Source organism: Elaeis guineensis, chromosome 1, assembly GCF_000442705.2.
Source record: "Elaeis guineensis isolate ETL-2024a chromosome 1, EG11, whole genome shotgun sequence".
Classification (NCBI taxonomy): domain Eukaryota; kingdom Viridiplantae; phylum Streptophyta; class Magnoliopsida; order Arecales; family Arecaceae; genus Elaeis; species Elaeis guineensis.
Genome location: NC_025993.2, coordinates 88,254,271 through 88,273,022, shown reverse-complemented (window position 1 = coordinate 88,273,022; position 18,752 = coordinate 88,254,271). Strand labels below are relative to the sequence as shown.

The following is an 18,752-nucleotide window of genomic DNA, read 5'->3' as shown; positions in this document are numbered from 1 at the left end:
GCATAATCCGAATGGATTTGAGCATTGCCATAGGAGAAAACATCTCGTCATAGTCTATACCATAATGTTGACGATATCCCTTGACAACTAGATGGGCTTTATAGGTTTTCACCTTTCCATCTGTGCCTCTCTTCCTTTTGAAGACCCACTTACACCCTATGGGTTTTACTCCTTTGGGTGGGTCAACCAATGTCCACACATCGTTGACCTTCATGGACTTCATTTCGGATTTCATGGCCTCCAGCCATTTCTCAGAGTCGGATCTCTGCATTGCATCCATATAGGTGATCGGATCCTCATCATTTTCATCAAGTTCGATAGGATCGCTGTCCCGGACCAAGAAACTATAGTATTTGTCCGGTTGACGTGGTACTCTACCAGATCGTCTTAAGGGTGCTTAAACAATGGGCTCCAGATCTGATCTAACCAAATTTGATTCAGGTTCAGCAACTTGTGTCAATTTTTTCACCTGTCAAACTTCGTCAAGTTCGACCTTAGAGGCAACAGTCCCTTCATCAAGGAACTTCTTTTCCAAAAAGATTGCCTTAAGGCTGACAAACACTTTTTGCTCATCAGCTAGGTAGAAGTAATACCCTTTGGTCTCTTTTGGGTACTCTATAAAATTACACTTGTCAGACCTAGGTCCTAGCTTGTCCGTAATTAAACGTTTAACATAAGCCGGACACCCCCAAACCCTAAGGTGCGAGAGTACTGGATTACGTCCTATCCATATCTCATATGGCATTTTGGTTACAGACTTACTCGAAACTCTATTTAGAAGGTAACAAGCCGATTCGAGCGTATATCCCCAGAGGGAGATCGGCAGACCAACAAACCCCATCATGGATCGAACCATGTCCAACAAGATCTGATTCCTCCTTTCAGATACACCATTATGCTGTGGTGTTCTAGGAGGAGTCCATTGAGAGAGAATCCCATTCTCCCAAGATATGTCAAAAACTCATTGGAAAGGTATTCACCTCCTCGATCAGATCGAAGAGTTTTAATACACTTTTCAGTTTATTTTTCTATCTCATTTCTGAATAGTTTGAACATTTCAAACGACTCCGACTTATGCTTCATTAAATAGACATACCTATACCTCGATAGATCATCTATGAAGGTTATGAAGTAGAAATATCCACCTTTTGCACTTGAGCTCATGGGTCCACATACATCAGAATGTACCAGAGCCAAGAGTTCACTGGCTCACTCACCTTTTCCAGTAAAAGGTGACTTGGTCATTTTACCAAGAAGACAGGACTCACAGGTTGGTAGTGATTCACAATCACCTACTTCAAGAATTTTTTTTTGAGCCAACTTGTTTATCCTATTTTTATTGATATGACCTAGCCTACAGTGTCAAAGGTAGACTTCTGACACATAATCTATTCTAGGGCATTTACCGGAGGTTTGAACCACATTAACAGGTTGTGATAGAAAGTAAATTCCATTATTAAGTTGTCCAACAAACATTGTAACACCATTCAAAATGATATTGCAAATATTTTCTTTTATTAAAAATTGATAACCATTCATGGCCCAAAGGCCTACAAAAATAATATTTAATAAAAAGCTTGGACAATAGTGACATTCACTCAGAATTACATTTCGAGAATTGATTACAAGGTTCATGATTCCTAATGCTAGAACTGAAACTTTGCCTCCATCTCCAACGTTCAGGAATCTCTCATCTTCATCAAATCTCCTACTGACCTGCAGACCCTGCATCAAATTGCAAATATGATAAGGGCTTCCGATATCCAATACCCAGACAGTAGTATCACAAATGAAAAAGTTGCAAGGTGTTATCATATAAGTATCTTGCTTCTTCTTCGGCGTGTTTGGGTCCAGGGAGGCAATGTATAGAGGACAGTTCCTCTTCCAGTGCCCCTGCTTCTTGCAAAAGAAGCACTCCGCTTGGCTCTGGTCGAGCTTGCACTTCTTGGTCTAACCCTGTGCAGACATCCCAGCATGCAGCTGTACCTTCTTATTCTTCTTCTTCTTGTTCCTGCTTCTTGCAAAAGAAGCACTCCGCTTGGCTCTGGTCGAGCTTGCACTTCTTGGTCTAACCCTGTGCAGACATCCCAGCATGCAGCTGTACCTTCTTATTCTTCTTCTTCCCTTTCTTAAAGGGTCGACGACAAGAAGAAGACCCTCCCGCAACATTCACCGACTCCTTATGGAGCTGGTGATCCTTCTCAAAGTTCTGCAGCAACTCCAACAAGCCATGGTAGTTCACTGTAGGCTTTGTCATCCGAAAATGAGTAAGGAAGGGGAGGAAGGACTTGGGCAATGAATTAAGGATCGCATCCTTACCGAGCTGCTCGTGCAAGGGAAAGTCCAGTTTACTTAGGCACTCAATCATTTTGATCATGTACAGTACATGATCAGTGACTGAGGCTCCATCCCTCATCCGAGCATTGAAAATGGCACAACTAGTTTTGTGCCTTTCAACATCGTCAGGCGTGCCAAAGGAGTCATTCAACATTTGAAGCATCTCCTGTGGCTGGGCGTTCTCGAACCTGCGACTGAACTCATCCTTCATTATCGCCAGCATAATGCACCGAACGATGGTGTAGTCGTTGAGCCACTTTTGATAAGTATCTCAGACCGTCCCTCTAACGTTTGGTGCTGGATCTGTTACTACATAAAAGATCCGCTCATGCTCAAGGACGATTTTTAATTTTCGATACCAGCTATCGAAATTAGGTCCCATGAGCTTGTCATTATCTAATAATGACCGGAGGGATAGGGTAGTGGCCATAGCTGCATAAAGAAAAACCAGACCTCTATTAGTACATAAATTATAAATACTAAAGACTTGGACTTTAGTCTAAAGTTTCTCCCAGTATTTTTACGAACTAGTAGCCTCAACCTCCAATTCAAGGAATTACTTTAATTCCTTAGTGGGTACTAGAATCCATACAGACTACACACGAGCCCAACTTTGGTTGGTCAACCCATGTGCATCTATGGGTAGGTTCATAACCAGTTGTTTCTCTAAACAACTTCTAGTAATTGATTTTGCCCCAGAACCTAATCAGTAAGCTTTGACCTCCACTGAAAAGATGTGGTTAGGTCCAACCATTAACATGATTTGATTTGGTGAATCGGATCAATAAATGATCAGGCCCGACTTTGGCCGGCCAACCTGACCACCATCAGAAAGACTCAAACCAAATTATCATATTATGAATGATAATTCCATTAGTCAATAAGCACAAGGCCTTTGGACCTCCAATGATTATTAAACTAATGGACTCATTATCACTCACTTAATGGGAGGCTATGACTTAGTTATCAATATAACTTAATCATTTTTAGGGACCTAATAATTTTTGAGAATTTTATTAAAGGATAGATGAGAAGAAAATATCCAGCCAATTTCAATCCTCCCACTGACTTCACCAAGTCAGATTAAAAAAAGATTTAATTAAAGCTGGCATTAGGAGCACCTAAATCAGTCAAACTGATTTACCTAATGACATGGGTGAGCCCTAATCATCAAGTGATCTAATCAAAACCTAATTCACCAGGTTGGCCAGGTAAGTGAGATCAGTGGTGGGGATAAGCCATTAACTCGTCAGAGATCGAATCACTACGAGTAGCTCCCGCTTAAAAACCACTAGTCAAAATGCCAAACTTACCTTAGACACCAACCGATTCATTAGTTTTAATTTGATCAACTTATTAAATAGGGTTCCACTGCGTAGCCATGAATTAAGTCCATCTTGGTCTAGTTAAAGACATGGACCCATTCAACTACAACTATTGGAGTTGAGCCTAGAGTATTCTTGACCTAATCTAATTTAACTTTTGATTATATTTGACCAATTACTCTAATTTAGTCCATTTCTTTAAGCTAACCTTAGGTCTAACCCAATTATGGACCTAATCCATCTAACCCATTGACCCACAAGTTTATACAATTATCTTAGGTCTTAATTTCATAATTCTAGACCTACTAGACAACACTTAATTCTTTTAATTAAGTATTTGGGCTGATGGATCAGGGTTTGGCATTTCGAAAATAATTTTTAAATTTGAAAGGTTTTATTTTCTGTTCATCAAATATGTTGACTCATTTCACAAATAGATCAGCACATTTCATAAATAGCAATCCTATTGCTAATTACATAATAGAAAATAACTCAATCAAAATAAATCATGAATATTCTTTTAGATCTAATCTAACACATGATAAATTTCACAATTGAACCTTTACAATTAATTTCTTTCGCTGCTTCATCTACATGGGATATAATTACAGCAGTACCCCTACCGCCATAGGAGACCCCATCGAACGGGAGGAGAGGGTCTTTAAACCCTGCTTTTCTCCTATGACCGGACGGCCATGGCAACCAACCCAATTCGATTACTTGCTACTTGGATCAAGTATATCTAAATATATCAATTTCAAAATTTAAATTTTAAATTTTAAATTTTAAATTTTAAATTTTGAATTTAAATTTTGAATTTTAAATTTTAAATTTCAAAATTTTGAATTTTAAATTTTGAATTTTAAATTTTGAATTTCAAATTTGAAATTTCAACCAAATTTTAAATTTTAAATTTCAAATTTTGAATTTCAAAATTTTGAATTTTGAATTTCAAATTTTAAATTTCAAAATTTAAATTTCAAATTTTAAATTTCAAAATTTTGAATTTTGAATTTCGAACAACTTTCAAAATTCAAATTTTAAATTTTGAATTTCAAATTTTAAATTTAAACTTTTAGATTACAACTTAATCTACCCATGCAAATATATATCATATCTAAGAACCCATTCTGATACCATTTGTGGGGAAATTCAGTGCAGGGGTAAAATGATAATTTTAAAACTTTTTCAAAATCATGATTTTACAGTGAAAAAATATTAATTAATCTAATTAATTAATATGAATTTATCCTATACTAGGATCTAAATATGATATATAGCATGCATGCATTTAAATTTGAAATTCGAATTTGAACAATAAATACTTTATTGTAATGTGTTCAGAACACAATACCTTTGTGCGGGTAGTAGATCACCGTAATCTGATCATCGTCGGAAGAGTCTGATCATCGTGATGCAGCCACACAATATGTCTGGCCTCTGTGGATCATCCACACGAAGCTTCCGATCTGATCGACTCCTCACGAGTGCTAGCTCGTTGTAGAGCCCTTTTGACGGTCGATGCTGATCGAACTTCTTCGATCGATGTCTGTCGATTCTTCGGATGCTTCAGATCATCAACAGATGTGCTTGAGAGGATATTAAAGATCTCTCTGAGATTTTGTAGGCTCACGACACTCGTAGCTCACTTTCTCACTTCCCGAACCCCAGGCTAAAACTCTAGAAAACTCACCGGAAACCTTGCACCCACTTTTCTTTCTTTTTCTCTTGGAAGGATATGGACTTTCTTCTCACACACAAGACTTCTCACGTCCCAAAATTTTTCTCCAAAAATCTTCTTCTTTCATACCCCACTCTTCTCCTCCTTTTATAACAACGTCAAAAATCTTATCCAAAAGAAAGGATAAAGATGAGTAATTACACATTTGAATTCAAATCAAATTTTGAATTCAAATGGACACCAACTCATCCCTTATCCACTAAAGACGTGAGGCATGGCTTAAATTATGCATGGAGTGATTTCATGAGAAATCTTTTCTCATATAATAAATGGAACGTAAAAAAAGGGATAAGGCACAAAGATTCATTGCCCACTCAAATTCAAACTTTATTTTGAATTTGAATGGCCAACCAATCATCCTTATCCATTCATTTGGCACATTAAAGTGGGGCGTGGAGAGGGCTTGGCATGAGGAAATAATTCATGAGAAGTTTCTTCTCATGAATTCAAATGGGCGCAATGGAAGTGAGGTAGCGCATAGAGATTGGGTCAAGGTGGTTTCATTATTTAAACCAACCTAATTGAATCAAATAAGTTAGGTCCAATTAGACTAATTTAAATCTAACTTAATTAGGATTAATTAGGCTCAACAAAATTTTAATCAAATCAAGAATTGACTAAGCCCAACCCCTGATCAAATCAGGGACCAAACCATCTCGACGATTAGGTCAACTCTTAACCTAATCAGGTCAAACCCAACTGAATCCAATTCAATTAGACTTGATCCAAAAATAATTACTCAATCAAATTGAGTTAATTAGCAATCAAATCACTAATTAAACCTCTCATAAATACTGAGTCCAAATCCGATGGGTAATCGGACATCAGAATTCATCCATATGTAACCCTGATCGAAAAGTCCCAACCAGTGAGACTCTTGACCCCGGTACCCATAATGTGTGGAACTCATGATCAGAGAATCCTGATTCTCGATCACTGAGTCCCAAATATGTAGAATTTTACACCAGCCATCAGATCAGATAGGAACCTCTAATATGTGTGACCCCGCAGGTTCGAACCTAAACCAGTAGCACAGGAACCAATTCCTGTACTAATCGAAGTGACCATCTAGCAATGGTATCCGACATCCGGATAGGTCGAAAAGTCACAATCGCAACACTCAGAACCTACATGAATATGGTTACTGTATAATTCATCCTTTTGACCCCTGTGTTTAGGATGACTCAGGGTTAAACCGTCAACCCTGATCAGATCATCCGAATCGTGCTCAACTCAAACAGTCCTGTGACTCCTCACAAGGACTACCCTGACCAAGGTTTTGCTAAATTGAAACACGACTGTACACAGCTCCTAAACTGGAGTGGTCAATTCCATCTTGACACACGCACCGACAAGTCAAATACTTGATTACACCCAACAGCCTTCCGTCACTGAATTAGAAATTCAGGTAGTCCAGTGCCTAAGTGCAGTGAGTTGCTTGCAAGTCACCGTGGCGGTCTCAGGTCGGAGGGATATTTATACCCATATTCCATCGGAGCAAATCTTGACAGCAGAAATAGCTCCGGAGTCGGTCACATTCAGTGCAGATGTACTCTTACATCTCACCTGTATGCCATACCAGTGTCTTCACACTCATTGGTTAAGAGGACAACCAACCTATATGGCATACAACGACCTATGCTTGATAAACGTTGTCGTCCTTGGTAACAACGTATCATTTGATCGCGAACAGATTTAAGGACTAAACGACAAATCCTCTTTTGTCGAGTCTAAATAGTCCTAAGGATTTCACCACAACATAGGAGTTCATTAGAAGATGAAATATTTTATGATGAAAAAATATCAAAATAATTTTTATTAATTCATAATTCATGTACAAATATAAAAATGAGCACAACCGTCAATAGGTTGACAATTGGCTTTGGGATACTATTCCCAATAGCTGCATCGGCAACGACCGAAGCGACGAAGACGGCAATCGAGGTGGCAAAGATAGCGATTGAGGCAGCATAGAGAAAGGCTAAATCTGTGCAAAGACTGAGGTGGCATTGAAGAGGAAGAGGCATCAAGAGGCCAATGAGAAGCTTGCTAAAGCCGGTTGACTAACAGTCGAGGCATTCCAGTCCTCGTTGGAGTTCATCCAAAAGAAGGTGGCTTTCTTTGATGAAACCTTCTTCTTGCGATAGGACATGCTTCGGAGGAGGATAATTGCCCACCTTTCCGACCTTGACCTATCTTTCCGGATGAGGACGAGGCGGGCGAGGATCAACAACCGGTCAAGCCTATTGCCGAAGAGCAACTCCAACCGAAGTCAACGGTCGTTGAGGAAGCCCAACCCCAGTTGGAGGATGCGGCCATGGAGGCTCTGGAGTTGCAACAAGAATTGCTGCAAATTCTTCGGAAGCTCCTTGGATCAAGGTGGTCAATGTCTCCACTCAAGATTTAGCCTTGTAATCTTTTTTCTTTTTCCTGTTTCATGTAACAATGAAACTTCTTATTTAATAAAAGAATCTTTTACCTTCAAGGCTTTTCTTTTGATTTTGTCATGTGTTTTGCAATCTCTCTTTTCAGTCTAATCAACGCGAACATTGCAATTGCATAGTTGTTTGCACGAACCCCACCTCTGGGTCAAGGCTTTGCCTATTAAGGCTCGCATTGAAGTTCTTCAGAAAGAAGTTCGTGAGGCCAATAAGAAGGCCTTCGAGGTGAGTCGAAGGACTTTGGATAGAGAAAAGAAGTGCACAAAGGCCCTCACGGAAGTAAAGCGCCCCTGAGAAAATATTAGGCAGATGAACAAGTCATACTTTTTGGAGAAGCACCTTCTTAAGCGAGATAGGAATGATGATGCTTCCGAAGTCCCTATCCAACTGTAAATCTGTGTTTTTGGTTTTGCCAACTCAGGTTGTAAATTACATTGTCACCTTGTAATCATGATTGCTCCGACTTTTGAGGTTAATAAAAAGCTAATTTTGTTCTAATGTATTATCCTTACTTTCATTTTTGTGGCTGAATTTTATGTTATCCCTTTACATTTGTCGGTCGATCTTATTGTTCTGCATCGTTAGGGTAGCCATTATGGATGCTTTAGCATACGCTTTCATTTGTTGAGTGATTCATCCTTTCAATTGGGCGTGGTCTTGAGGTCCAAGGGTTTTTTGCTAGACTCCAGGTTCCCGAGGTCCGATTCATCCCTTAGTTGTTGAGGTCATTAGGCATTCTTCTAGCTACTCGGAGATAGTGCTTCGGAGAGCTTGTGGACGTATTCATCTCGATGATGAGATGTTTCCTTTGTAGCTATATTCGTCAAGGTGATGAAGCACCTCTGAGGTCGTCAAGGCTATATCCATCTAGGTGACGGAGCACCCTTTCATGGTTATATTCATCAGGGTGATGAAGCGCCTTCAAGGTAGTCGTCGTGCCTATATCTGTCGAGATGATGAAACATCCTTGTGGCTACGTTCATTGAGATGACGAAGTGTCCGAAAGTCATCGTGGCTACGTTCATCGAGATGGCGAAGCATCCAAAAGTCATCGTGGCTACATTTGTTGAGATGACGAAGTGTCCGAAAGTCATCGTGGTTACGTTCGTCGAGGTGGTGAAGTGTCCGATAGTCATCATAGCCATGTTCATCAAGGTGACGAAGTGTCCGAAAGTCATTGTGGCTACGTTCGTCGAAGTGGCAAAGGGCTTGAAAGTCATCGTGGCTACATTCATCGAGGTGACGAAGTGTCCAAAAGTGATTGTGGCTACGTTTGTTGAGGTAGCGAAGTGCCTTTGAGGTCGTCATGTTGTTTCTCAAGATGATTTCGTAAGGGGCCTTGTTTATCTACAAAATTTATGGACAAAGAAGAAAAGACTTAATTAAGAATATTCATTGATAGTACATTCGTAGGGTGTCCGAATTTCAGAATCGTTATAGTAGGATTCTATCCAGCTGCTTCAGGTTTCGGGTCGGACGACCTCATCCACTTGATAAGAGCCTTCCCAATTAAGAGAGCTTTCCTTGTTCATTCGACTGTGATACTTCAGCACGTCGCAGGATCATGTCACTATAAAGCTTGAACAGCTCGTGATAAATCTTCAATCATACGCTACATCTCAAACATATCTGCTTGTTGACCTTGATTTCTTCTTCCATGACCTCTACCGCGTCCAACCATAGCTTAGGAACAAAAATCCTAATCTAATCTAATAGGATCCTTGCTCTGACCCCAAATTTGATGTAGTAAAAGGAGAGGACAACAGGTATTGACAGATTATAGGCTAGAAAAAAAAGGTTATGATTAAGAAGGAACCATTAGGATTTTAGGAAAACCTCGAGATTTTGAAGTTTATTGAAAAAAATAATGAAAAAGATGACTGCAAATCTATGTTACAATACTTAAATACTAGGATTACAAATATTTCTTTAAATACCAACCTAAGATTAATAATTTTAAATTTTAGCCATTGAAAACTATCAAAATAAATCTAGAGCTACAGTTTCCGTGAACAATAATGGATGTACAGTAACCCATGAACAATAATGGAGCTACAGTAACCCATAAACAGTAATTCACTACAGTAAACCGCAATTAAAATAAATTATTTATTTAAAGTTTAACTCTAAGCTCCTGCACCAATAGTTCCGATGAAACCTTTTGTCTTAATGTGGTTAATATGGTGTAGCATATTCATTTGCACTTACAAGTACTGTCATCTACATCTGAAAGGAAATGTATTGTATAGTCAATTTAAATGAACCAAGACAATTATAAATGCTTCAAATATAACAATCTTTATTGTAAAAGCATTCATAACAGATGGATCAGAAAAAAGCTTAAATTTCAGCTTACCTCATGTCATACCTAGCATAGTTAACTATTTATCAGAAGTTGACTCATTTTTGTTTGGTGCACCCCAAAGGGCATTATAAATGAGCACAATAAGAAATGCTGTCAGCAACCCAGGTGCAAATTGGTTCACTTCCATGTAGCAATCAGTTAGCACGGCAGTACTCTCCAAGTTCACAGCATCAGATGCACAAACCAAAGCAATACCATAGGCACACTTCTAGTTCATTCTAGGGATCCTATAGTGAACTTAGCTATTTCAAAAAGGGAAAAAAATAATATAGTTTGCTCACGGAGAGTGACAACTGACTGTATTGGTAAAGTCACTGGGTGTTGGGCACCAATGAACTGGTTCCAATCCCTTGCTCACCCACTTTGTGTAAGGCTCCATTCTGTCCTAGTTCTCAAAAGAAATGATGATTTACTTTCCTTATATTAAGCTTAGGTGATAACAGAACGTAGAAGAGGTGATGTAGTACCCCAAATTTCAATAGCTCTGACCTAATATTCTTGCAAGCTAGTCATTTTTCCCAAGAGCAAACAACATACAAAAGAGTAAATGGCTACGCATTTTAAAAGGTTGTGCCATTACATTTTGTATTAGTCCGATGATTAATAGCTAAAAATACTTTCTTAGTACTATTAGTGTCCACAGGTGGCATATAAGCATGGAGCATTTCTTATACCTCAGATATCCAAAGCATATGACACTTATCAAATGTGGAAGCTTCTTTTAATAGGCATTCACAAAGTCAGTCATATATCAGAGCACAAAAAGGCAGTCACGTGAATTCCACATGCACAAGTCAGCATTTTCCAAAGGATTTCCCCTGGGCAGTAGAGAAACCAGGTACTCCACTAACAGCTTCACCCCACAATTGAGGTAGATTTTTCCCATGTGGGTGCCACCTAGCGAGCTTCATCTCAAGTTCCATCGTCACTGAATTTTCTTGGATACACCAAATATCTAGCATAAATTATGTTAGGTGGTAAATTTCTAGAACGTATAACATGATTTTCAGAACCATCCCAAACTGGATGGTTCAGGACATACCGAATCGAATCGACGGAGATTTGGGACAGTTCTGACAGAAAAAACGGCACCCACCGGTGCTGGAGAAAAAAGAGAGGGAAACAGAGGAAGAGAGAAAGAGGAGAAGGAGAGGCCATCGGAGGCCGACGGTGGCTCTCTGTGGCCGCTGGAGGGCCACGGAAGCCTCTGCAGCTCGGTTCGCCTGATAGGGCTACCGCAATGAGCGAGAAAGAGAGGGGGAGGCTGCTGAAGATGGGAGGATAAGACGGCAGAGGGGCTGCCAGAGATCTCCAGGTGGTCGTCGTGGCCATCGGACAGTGGAAGCAGCAGGGGCGGAGTCACGATTGTGGAACAGGGGGGACCACCCCTGTTCATGCGTCGGCCCTCTTTTAAAAAGAAAGATGAACAGTGAAGTCGGCACTTAGTTTGCTGGCTTCACTTTTTAAGAATTTTTTTTAAAAAAATTTAAAAACAGTGAAGTCGGTAATCGGTTTGCCGACTTCACTATTTCAATACTTTTTTAAAAAAAACTCAAAAATAGTGAAGCCAGCAAAGAGTTTGCCGGCTTCACTATTGTTAGACTTTTTTTAAAAAAGTTCCTAAAATAGGAGGCTTTTTTTAAGCCTCCCATTTCATGGCCACGGAGCCGAAGGTGGGTTTATGCCGTCTGGTGGGCACAGTGGCCAGCCGGAGGCCCTCCGACGGACGACTTTCTCCCTTTTACGATGTCCGATTCTTCCCCACCTCAGTCTGATTCTTCCCCCTCTCTCTTCTCTTTTCTCCCACAGACGACACGGAGCCGCGATGGCGACCGTAGACCTCCGAGGGCCCGTGCAACCCTCAGGTGGCCACCGACAGCATCTCCGTCGCCTCAATGTCCTTCCCTCCCCTCCTCTCTCTTTCTCTTCCTCTTTTTTCCTCTCTTTCTCTCTTTTCCTCCTCCCTGATTCATCCTTTCCTTCATCGATTCGCGCCGGTCCGCTCCAGTATGGGGCCATGCCGAACTGTGCCGCCGACCGGTCAGAACGGCCATCGATACTGGTATTCAAAATCTTGACGTATAAATTATGCTATTTTATAGCAACTGACCAAATATAGCTATAATTCCACATAAAATTTTGTCAGATTATTGTAGGGACCAAAAGTTTCAAAGATTAAAATGAAATCAACTTATCTTAGGAAGAAGCTCTAGAAAATACCAGAAGATAACTAGAATCAGAATAATTTTTTTCAATTATACATTTCAAGTGATAATAACGTGTAGAATTCATCCATTACAACTCGCATCCACCTAATCATACCTGAATCATTTCTTCCTATGATATAATGCTTATCATGCTTATTAATGGACACAAGGTTGCTTTTATCAATGCAAATAACGTTTATGCTTGCTACCATCTAGCTAATATACTATTTGATGGATAGATGTTCTCTTCATCCCTATTTGGCTGCTGCTTCAATTCTTCAAACAGAGCAACACCTTACAGATTGCCTTCCAATCTCAGTACATTTTTCTAATCTACTTTAAGACATTAGCTGGAATAAACCATGTAACACTTCATTGGCAAAACCATATTTAGTTTATCATAACAATCCTTAAAATGATTGGAAGTCCTTCAAACTAAAAGTTACAAGTCAAGACCTACATTTGTTACCTCACCCAAAAGCCAAGCTGGTGACCCTAGTTGCTATCCTTTAATTTAAAAATATCCTAAAGAATCTTTTCATGTGATAATTCCACTCAAAAACTAGACAAGGTTCTATTTAGATAGCATCATAAGTCATCATCATACTTCAAGCCAGATCGTTGAAACTAAATTGCATGCAAAATGATGATCCTGTTTCTCAATCAGAAAAGTGGGGAATCTATGAGAGGAGAGGCATGCTTGTTTGCAATATTTTCAATTGTAACCTCATAAGTTAGTATGCAGTCTTTGTTTGCCAACCAAAAGAGCCTTTTAAGGGTCAACCATTTCTATATTGCTCCTTGCCACTAAGCACGTAGCTTCATCTATGAAGGGAAAGAATAGACACACCTAATATATAGCTACTTTTCTCTTTTCAAATGCCCATACCATGTTCTAGATTCTTTTCCATATTTTCCTAAATAAGGGTAATACTTTGATTAGCTAAAATAATAGTTCAATTAAATTCCACTTCGTTGAGACCTCCTCCAACAACTCTAGCAAGTCTATTTTCAACAATAAATACACCACCTAAAATAAATCTAAGGGGAATTTGGATACAACAATTATGAAAAGGAAAAGGTGCTTAGACCACTACCGTAGAATTGTAGAACCCTCGAAAAACTTTGATTAGACTTTGAAACATATCTTGATACCCCCATTATGATCTCAGATCAATTTTTCTCCCAAAATACAACCCACCCTGTCCATGCCCTTTTAACAATGAGCAAGCATCATAAACGATTTCAGTTCATACTCCCATACAATATTGATAACACTAAATAAGAACCACAAAAGGAGAGAGAAAAAGGAGTGAAGAGAGAGGAGGTACGCAACAAATACTTTCACCAAGCATTTAGAACAATTTCTCCAACAAAATCATAAATAAACTCAAAATATTGAGTTTGTACCTTAATTTACACAATTTCCCACCCTCCACAAACTTCAGGGAAAACATGATCACAAGCCACCCTCCCTCCCTTGTTTCCATTGTACCAAATGCATGGAAAAGTTCCATTACAACCTTAGTGTTAGGGCACAACAATGAAAGTTGCCATTTTAAGCACTTCTTGAGAAGTAGTGCCTCTTCTTTCAGAGCTCTAAAAATAAAACTGCATCCTGGACACCCTCAGTTTAAAGCCCATCAATTTCCTTGTCACCAATTCTCTTTTCTAAATTTTAGTTACCACCCTTTTTATATCAGGCAAAATTTAACAGAGAACAAAATAAACATTTGCAAATGGATTCTTTTCAGGCATATTCACGTAACATGGATCCAGAAGATGCCCTTCAAGGAATTGAAAGGTTCAATCCTATCCCTATCGAAGGAAGTCTAACTTTTGTAAATAAATCCCTTTCAGATATGGTTGCATAATGTGGCCTAAATTAGATTTCTAGAGATCAAATTTGACAATGATCACTGAAGATAGGGGGAGCAGAAAGAGAACTTTTTTATTTTTGCTATCAACATGACATCCACAGTTTAGATTACTCCATTGAAACCCTCATGCCAATTCGATTCCAAGCCCATTCAAAACTCCCGACCGAGTGATGGTTGAGCCTCACCAGACACCTTCTTCACATTTCTCGGGGTTACAAAAAGTCTCATTGCCAGTGAGGGAACTTCAACTATGTCTACCATAAATCATGAAGAAAAGATTTGGTAACAGATGTTCCAAGAGTGAAATGCTGTTATATTGCTAAAATCCAAAGATAAATTCAGATCTGACATAGCAAACTCCACAAGGCATTGAATCCCAAAACCAGAGCCAAATCCTCAAGCCTCAAGGAAGAACATGATGGTGAAAAAGAAGAAAACAAAGAAAAAATCCATTCTTTTTCCATCTATTGGCAGCGATCTCACCCCCACCATTATAGGTCATAGTAATCCTAAGAAAACTCATATAGTCTTAACCATTCATTTGACCAAGTTAATTATGATCCTATTCCTAATATGCCTATATACCTATTTTAGCACTTCTGGCTACCGCAGTTTGGTTAAAACTTGAAATATACTCATTTGATGAATCAAACACATCCAAAAGACATGTCTTATTGTGCACCCTAAAATCATGCAGAAATTAGCTACAATAGATGCCTGTCACATTGCAACCTTTAAAGGCTACAATTACAATTAAAATCAGACATATAAAAAGATGCTATAATTAAATTTTACTCATAACTTCTTATTTGACCTAGACCCTTGTCTGGTACTAAGATAGGCCACTTGAGTCTAAAAAGGCAAAACTATATCAAAAAAACAAACTTCCAGGCACAGAGTGCATTGTAAAAGTCCTAATAGTTTCCAGTTGTTACACAGTATAGGTGGAGAAATAGACATTATACAGAACATTGAATACCTCAACCACCTACCTAGTTGTCTCCTACGACCTACATTTGACGGCCTTACCTTTTCCTCAAATAGAATGTTGCATATGACGGACCTTGTTAAAGCACAAGATTTCCTCCCTTTTTTTGTGCATTAACTTGCATTTTGGCATCCAGTGAAATGAACAAGCCATCCTGAATGAACAAGCTCCCAAACATCCAAAGGATGGGTAAAGACTTAAGAACCTGCCATGCACATTCAAGATAAACTCCTAATCTACTACTTTGACCATTAGGTCTACAAATCGAGAAAACGACCAAATCCCGAGTGATAGTGCCACATACACCACCACCAAAAACTGGTTTTCCTTGAAAAATAACACCGAAAAATCAACTTTGATCAGACCTTGTGTCATCATATCTTCATTCCTTGAAAACTTGAATTCCTGCAAGACTAGTCACAACTCTTATTTTCATAGGTGTGAAGGACTTCCGAAACGTTCATATCTCGTAGTTAGCATATGTAGAATTCACAAGGAAAAAACGGCGGCTCCTATGGCTCATTGGCAGAGCTTCAGTCTTGGAAACTGAAGGTCCGTAGTTCGATTCTGCGTGGGGGCAAAAAAATTTTATTTTTTGGCAAAACTATTTTCTAAAATTTAAAATGTCTAACCACATCTTATTGTTTTCTAAACCATTTTCTAAAATTTAAAATTTCTTACCAACCTGAACTATTTTGATTTATTCTTCTTCTTTTTTTTTTGGGTGGGGGGGTGGGGGGTGTGGTGGGGTGAAAAGGAGGGTAAAGTCCCACCTATACGCTCATTCATGTTATATTTTTATTGGCAATAAAAATTTATTTTTTTGAAAAAATATTTTCTAACATTTAAAATTTCTTACCATATCTTTTTTTGTAAAACAATTTTCTAAAATTTCTTACCAGTCAGAGTTATTTTGATTTATTCATTTTTTTTATTTGTTGGGGGGGGGGGGATGAAAAGGAGGGTAAAGTCACACCTATATACTAATTCATATTATATTTTTATTTTTTTCCTCTTCTACTATCCGATAGTTCTAAATCTTTAGAATTATGACTTTCAAATTGAAAATTCAATTTAATATGGTTCATTTCACATATAATTTATTTTTCTCTTCAGGTTCTCATTTTATATTTCTTTTATTTACATTGGTTTATTATTTTAATTAGTTTTTTCCTCGAAATTATAATTTTACCATTGAAATTGCAAAAATACAATTTATTTTCAAGGGCAATTACTTTTTTATTTTCAAAACTATTACTTTCTAATTAAAAATACAAAATGCAAATAAAATTGACTTTTTGGATTTATAACCTTATAACTTTACTTTTCTTCGATAAAATGTTTTCATTTGAATTGAAAATACAATTTTAATTATTTATATTTTTTGTTTAATTAAAAGGAGGGAAAAGGCCCACATCTACATGGATTCATACTTTTATTTTTTTCCCTTTATCAATTATCAAATTTTCTTTAATTATAAAAAAAAATGTAACTTTCTAATTGAAAATTCAATTCAAAATAATTATTTCAATATATACTCTATTTTATTTTCAATAAAACCTTTTATATTTCTTTGTTTAAAAATTTATCCATTTTTATTATTTAATTATTTTTATTTTTGAAACTGTAATTTTTTACAAATGAAACTCATTTTTGTTTTAAGAAAGCCTTTTTTATAAACATTTGTTTATATTTTTCCATTTTTTATTTTTAGTTACAAATTTTAATTGAAAATATATTATAAATTATTTTAGATTTTCTTTAAATGAAAACAAGGGAAATTTGAAGGGTAATTAATTTTTATTTCCAAAAATATATTTTTAATTGAAAATACAAAAATAAAATTTAAAATGACATCTTTGATTTATATTTTATTTTACTTTTCCAATTGTTTTATATTTTCTAATTTTTATTTTAACATTTTACTATTTTAGTTATAAAGAAGCTAATATCTTTATTGAGGATAATTTCTAATTCTTACATTTCATTGTTCTCCAATAGGAGTATATATAGATTACAAGGTCAGCTATTGTAGCAATTACAAGAAGAAGGAATATCTCGATTACATACTAAGTAAAGAGAAACCAAATGTAGAATAGCTAAACAAGGAGAAAGATCAAATAAGAGAGAAAGACCAAATAGGAGTGCCAGCCAAATATGAATATGTATTGACTTGCTAAACATAGGAAAGAGCCAAATAAGACTGCAAGCCAAAATAGAATGTTGGATTGGAATGATTGTGTGCTGATACACCCCCTCAAGATGAAGAATCGGGAGCACGAATCTTCAGCTTGTCCTTTAAGAACCTAAAACGGGAGGTACCCAAGGGCTTGGTGAGAATATCGGCAAGCTGATCTTGGGTGGAGATGAACTGAACAGATAGTTGATGTCTTGCAACACGTTCACGAACAAAATGAAAATCAATTTCGACATGCTTCGTGCGAGCATGAAAAACAGGATTGGCCGACAGATAAGTGGCCCCAATATTGTCACACCATAGAATCGGAGGACCATGTAAGGGATGGCCAAGTTCCTGAAACAATGACTCAAGCCAGATAAGTTCAGCTGATGCATCTGCTAAGGCTTTATATTCAGACTCTGTGGACGAGCGGGCAACTATTTTCTGTTTACGAGATGCCCAAGAAATGAGGTTGGGATCGAGAAAGATTGCATAGCCTCCAGTGGAACGCCTATCAATCTCACTACCCGCCCAATCTGCATCCGAGAAAGCTTGGAGAGAGCGAGAGGTGGATCGGCGAATGTGTAACCCATGATCAGCTGTAGCTTGAAGGTACCGTAAGATGCGTTTGACCATAATCCAGTGATTAGTATTAGGAGACTGCATAAACTGACATACTTTATTCACTGCAAAGGAAATATCCGGACGTGTCAATGTAACATACTGAAGAGCCCCAACAATGGAGCGATACTGTGTGGGGTCCGGATGGGGAGCACCCCCTGAATCAGAATCCTTTGTCATGGCCATTGGGGTCTGAACATGTTTACAATCAACCATGCTTGCCTTTAAAAGAAGATCTTTAATGTAGCGGTTTTGAGATAATAATAATCCAGCAGAGTTCTGAACAACCTCAATTCCTAAGAAAAAATGGAGATCACCAATATCCTTAATAGAAAATTCCTTAGCAAGCTTTTGAAGAAGAAGAAAAATCTGACTGGAGTCATTGCTGGTTACCAAAATATCATCAACATAGATGAGCACATAGAGGACATGAGATCTCATCCTTAAAATAAATAATGAAGGATCAGTTTTGCTGGCAACAAACCCTAGTCGGAGAAGAAATTGGGAGAGACGGTGAAACCAGGCACGGGGTGCTTGTTTTAACCCATATAAAGATTTGTGGAGATGACAGACATAATCTGGATGGTTGCGATCCTCAAACCCTGGCGGTTGGGACATGTAGACTTCTTCTGTTAGGTTGCCATGTAAAAAGGCATTATGAACATCTA

The 18,752-nt window shown here is 37.9% G+C and overlaps 1 non-coding gene across 1 annotated transcript; it reads left to right on the top strand.

The window, feature by feature from the left end:
- The first annotated feature begins 15,792 nt into the window (after positions 1-15,792).
- TRNAP-UGG (transfer RNA proline (anticodon UGG)) lies at positions 15,793-15,864 on the top strand. Its single transcript has one exon. It is a non-coding gene; the product is annotated as a tRNA-Pro (tRNA).
- The last annotated feature ends 2,888 nt before the right edge of the window (positions 15,865-18,752 follow it).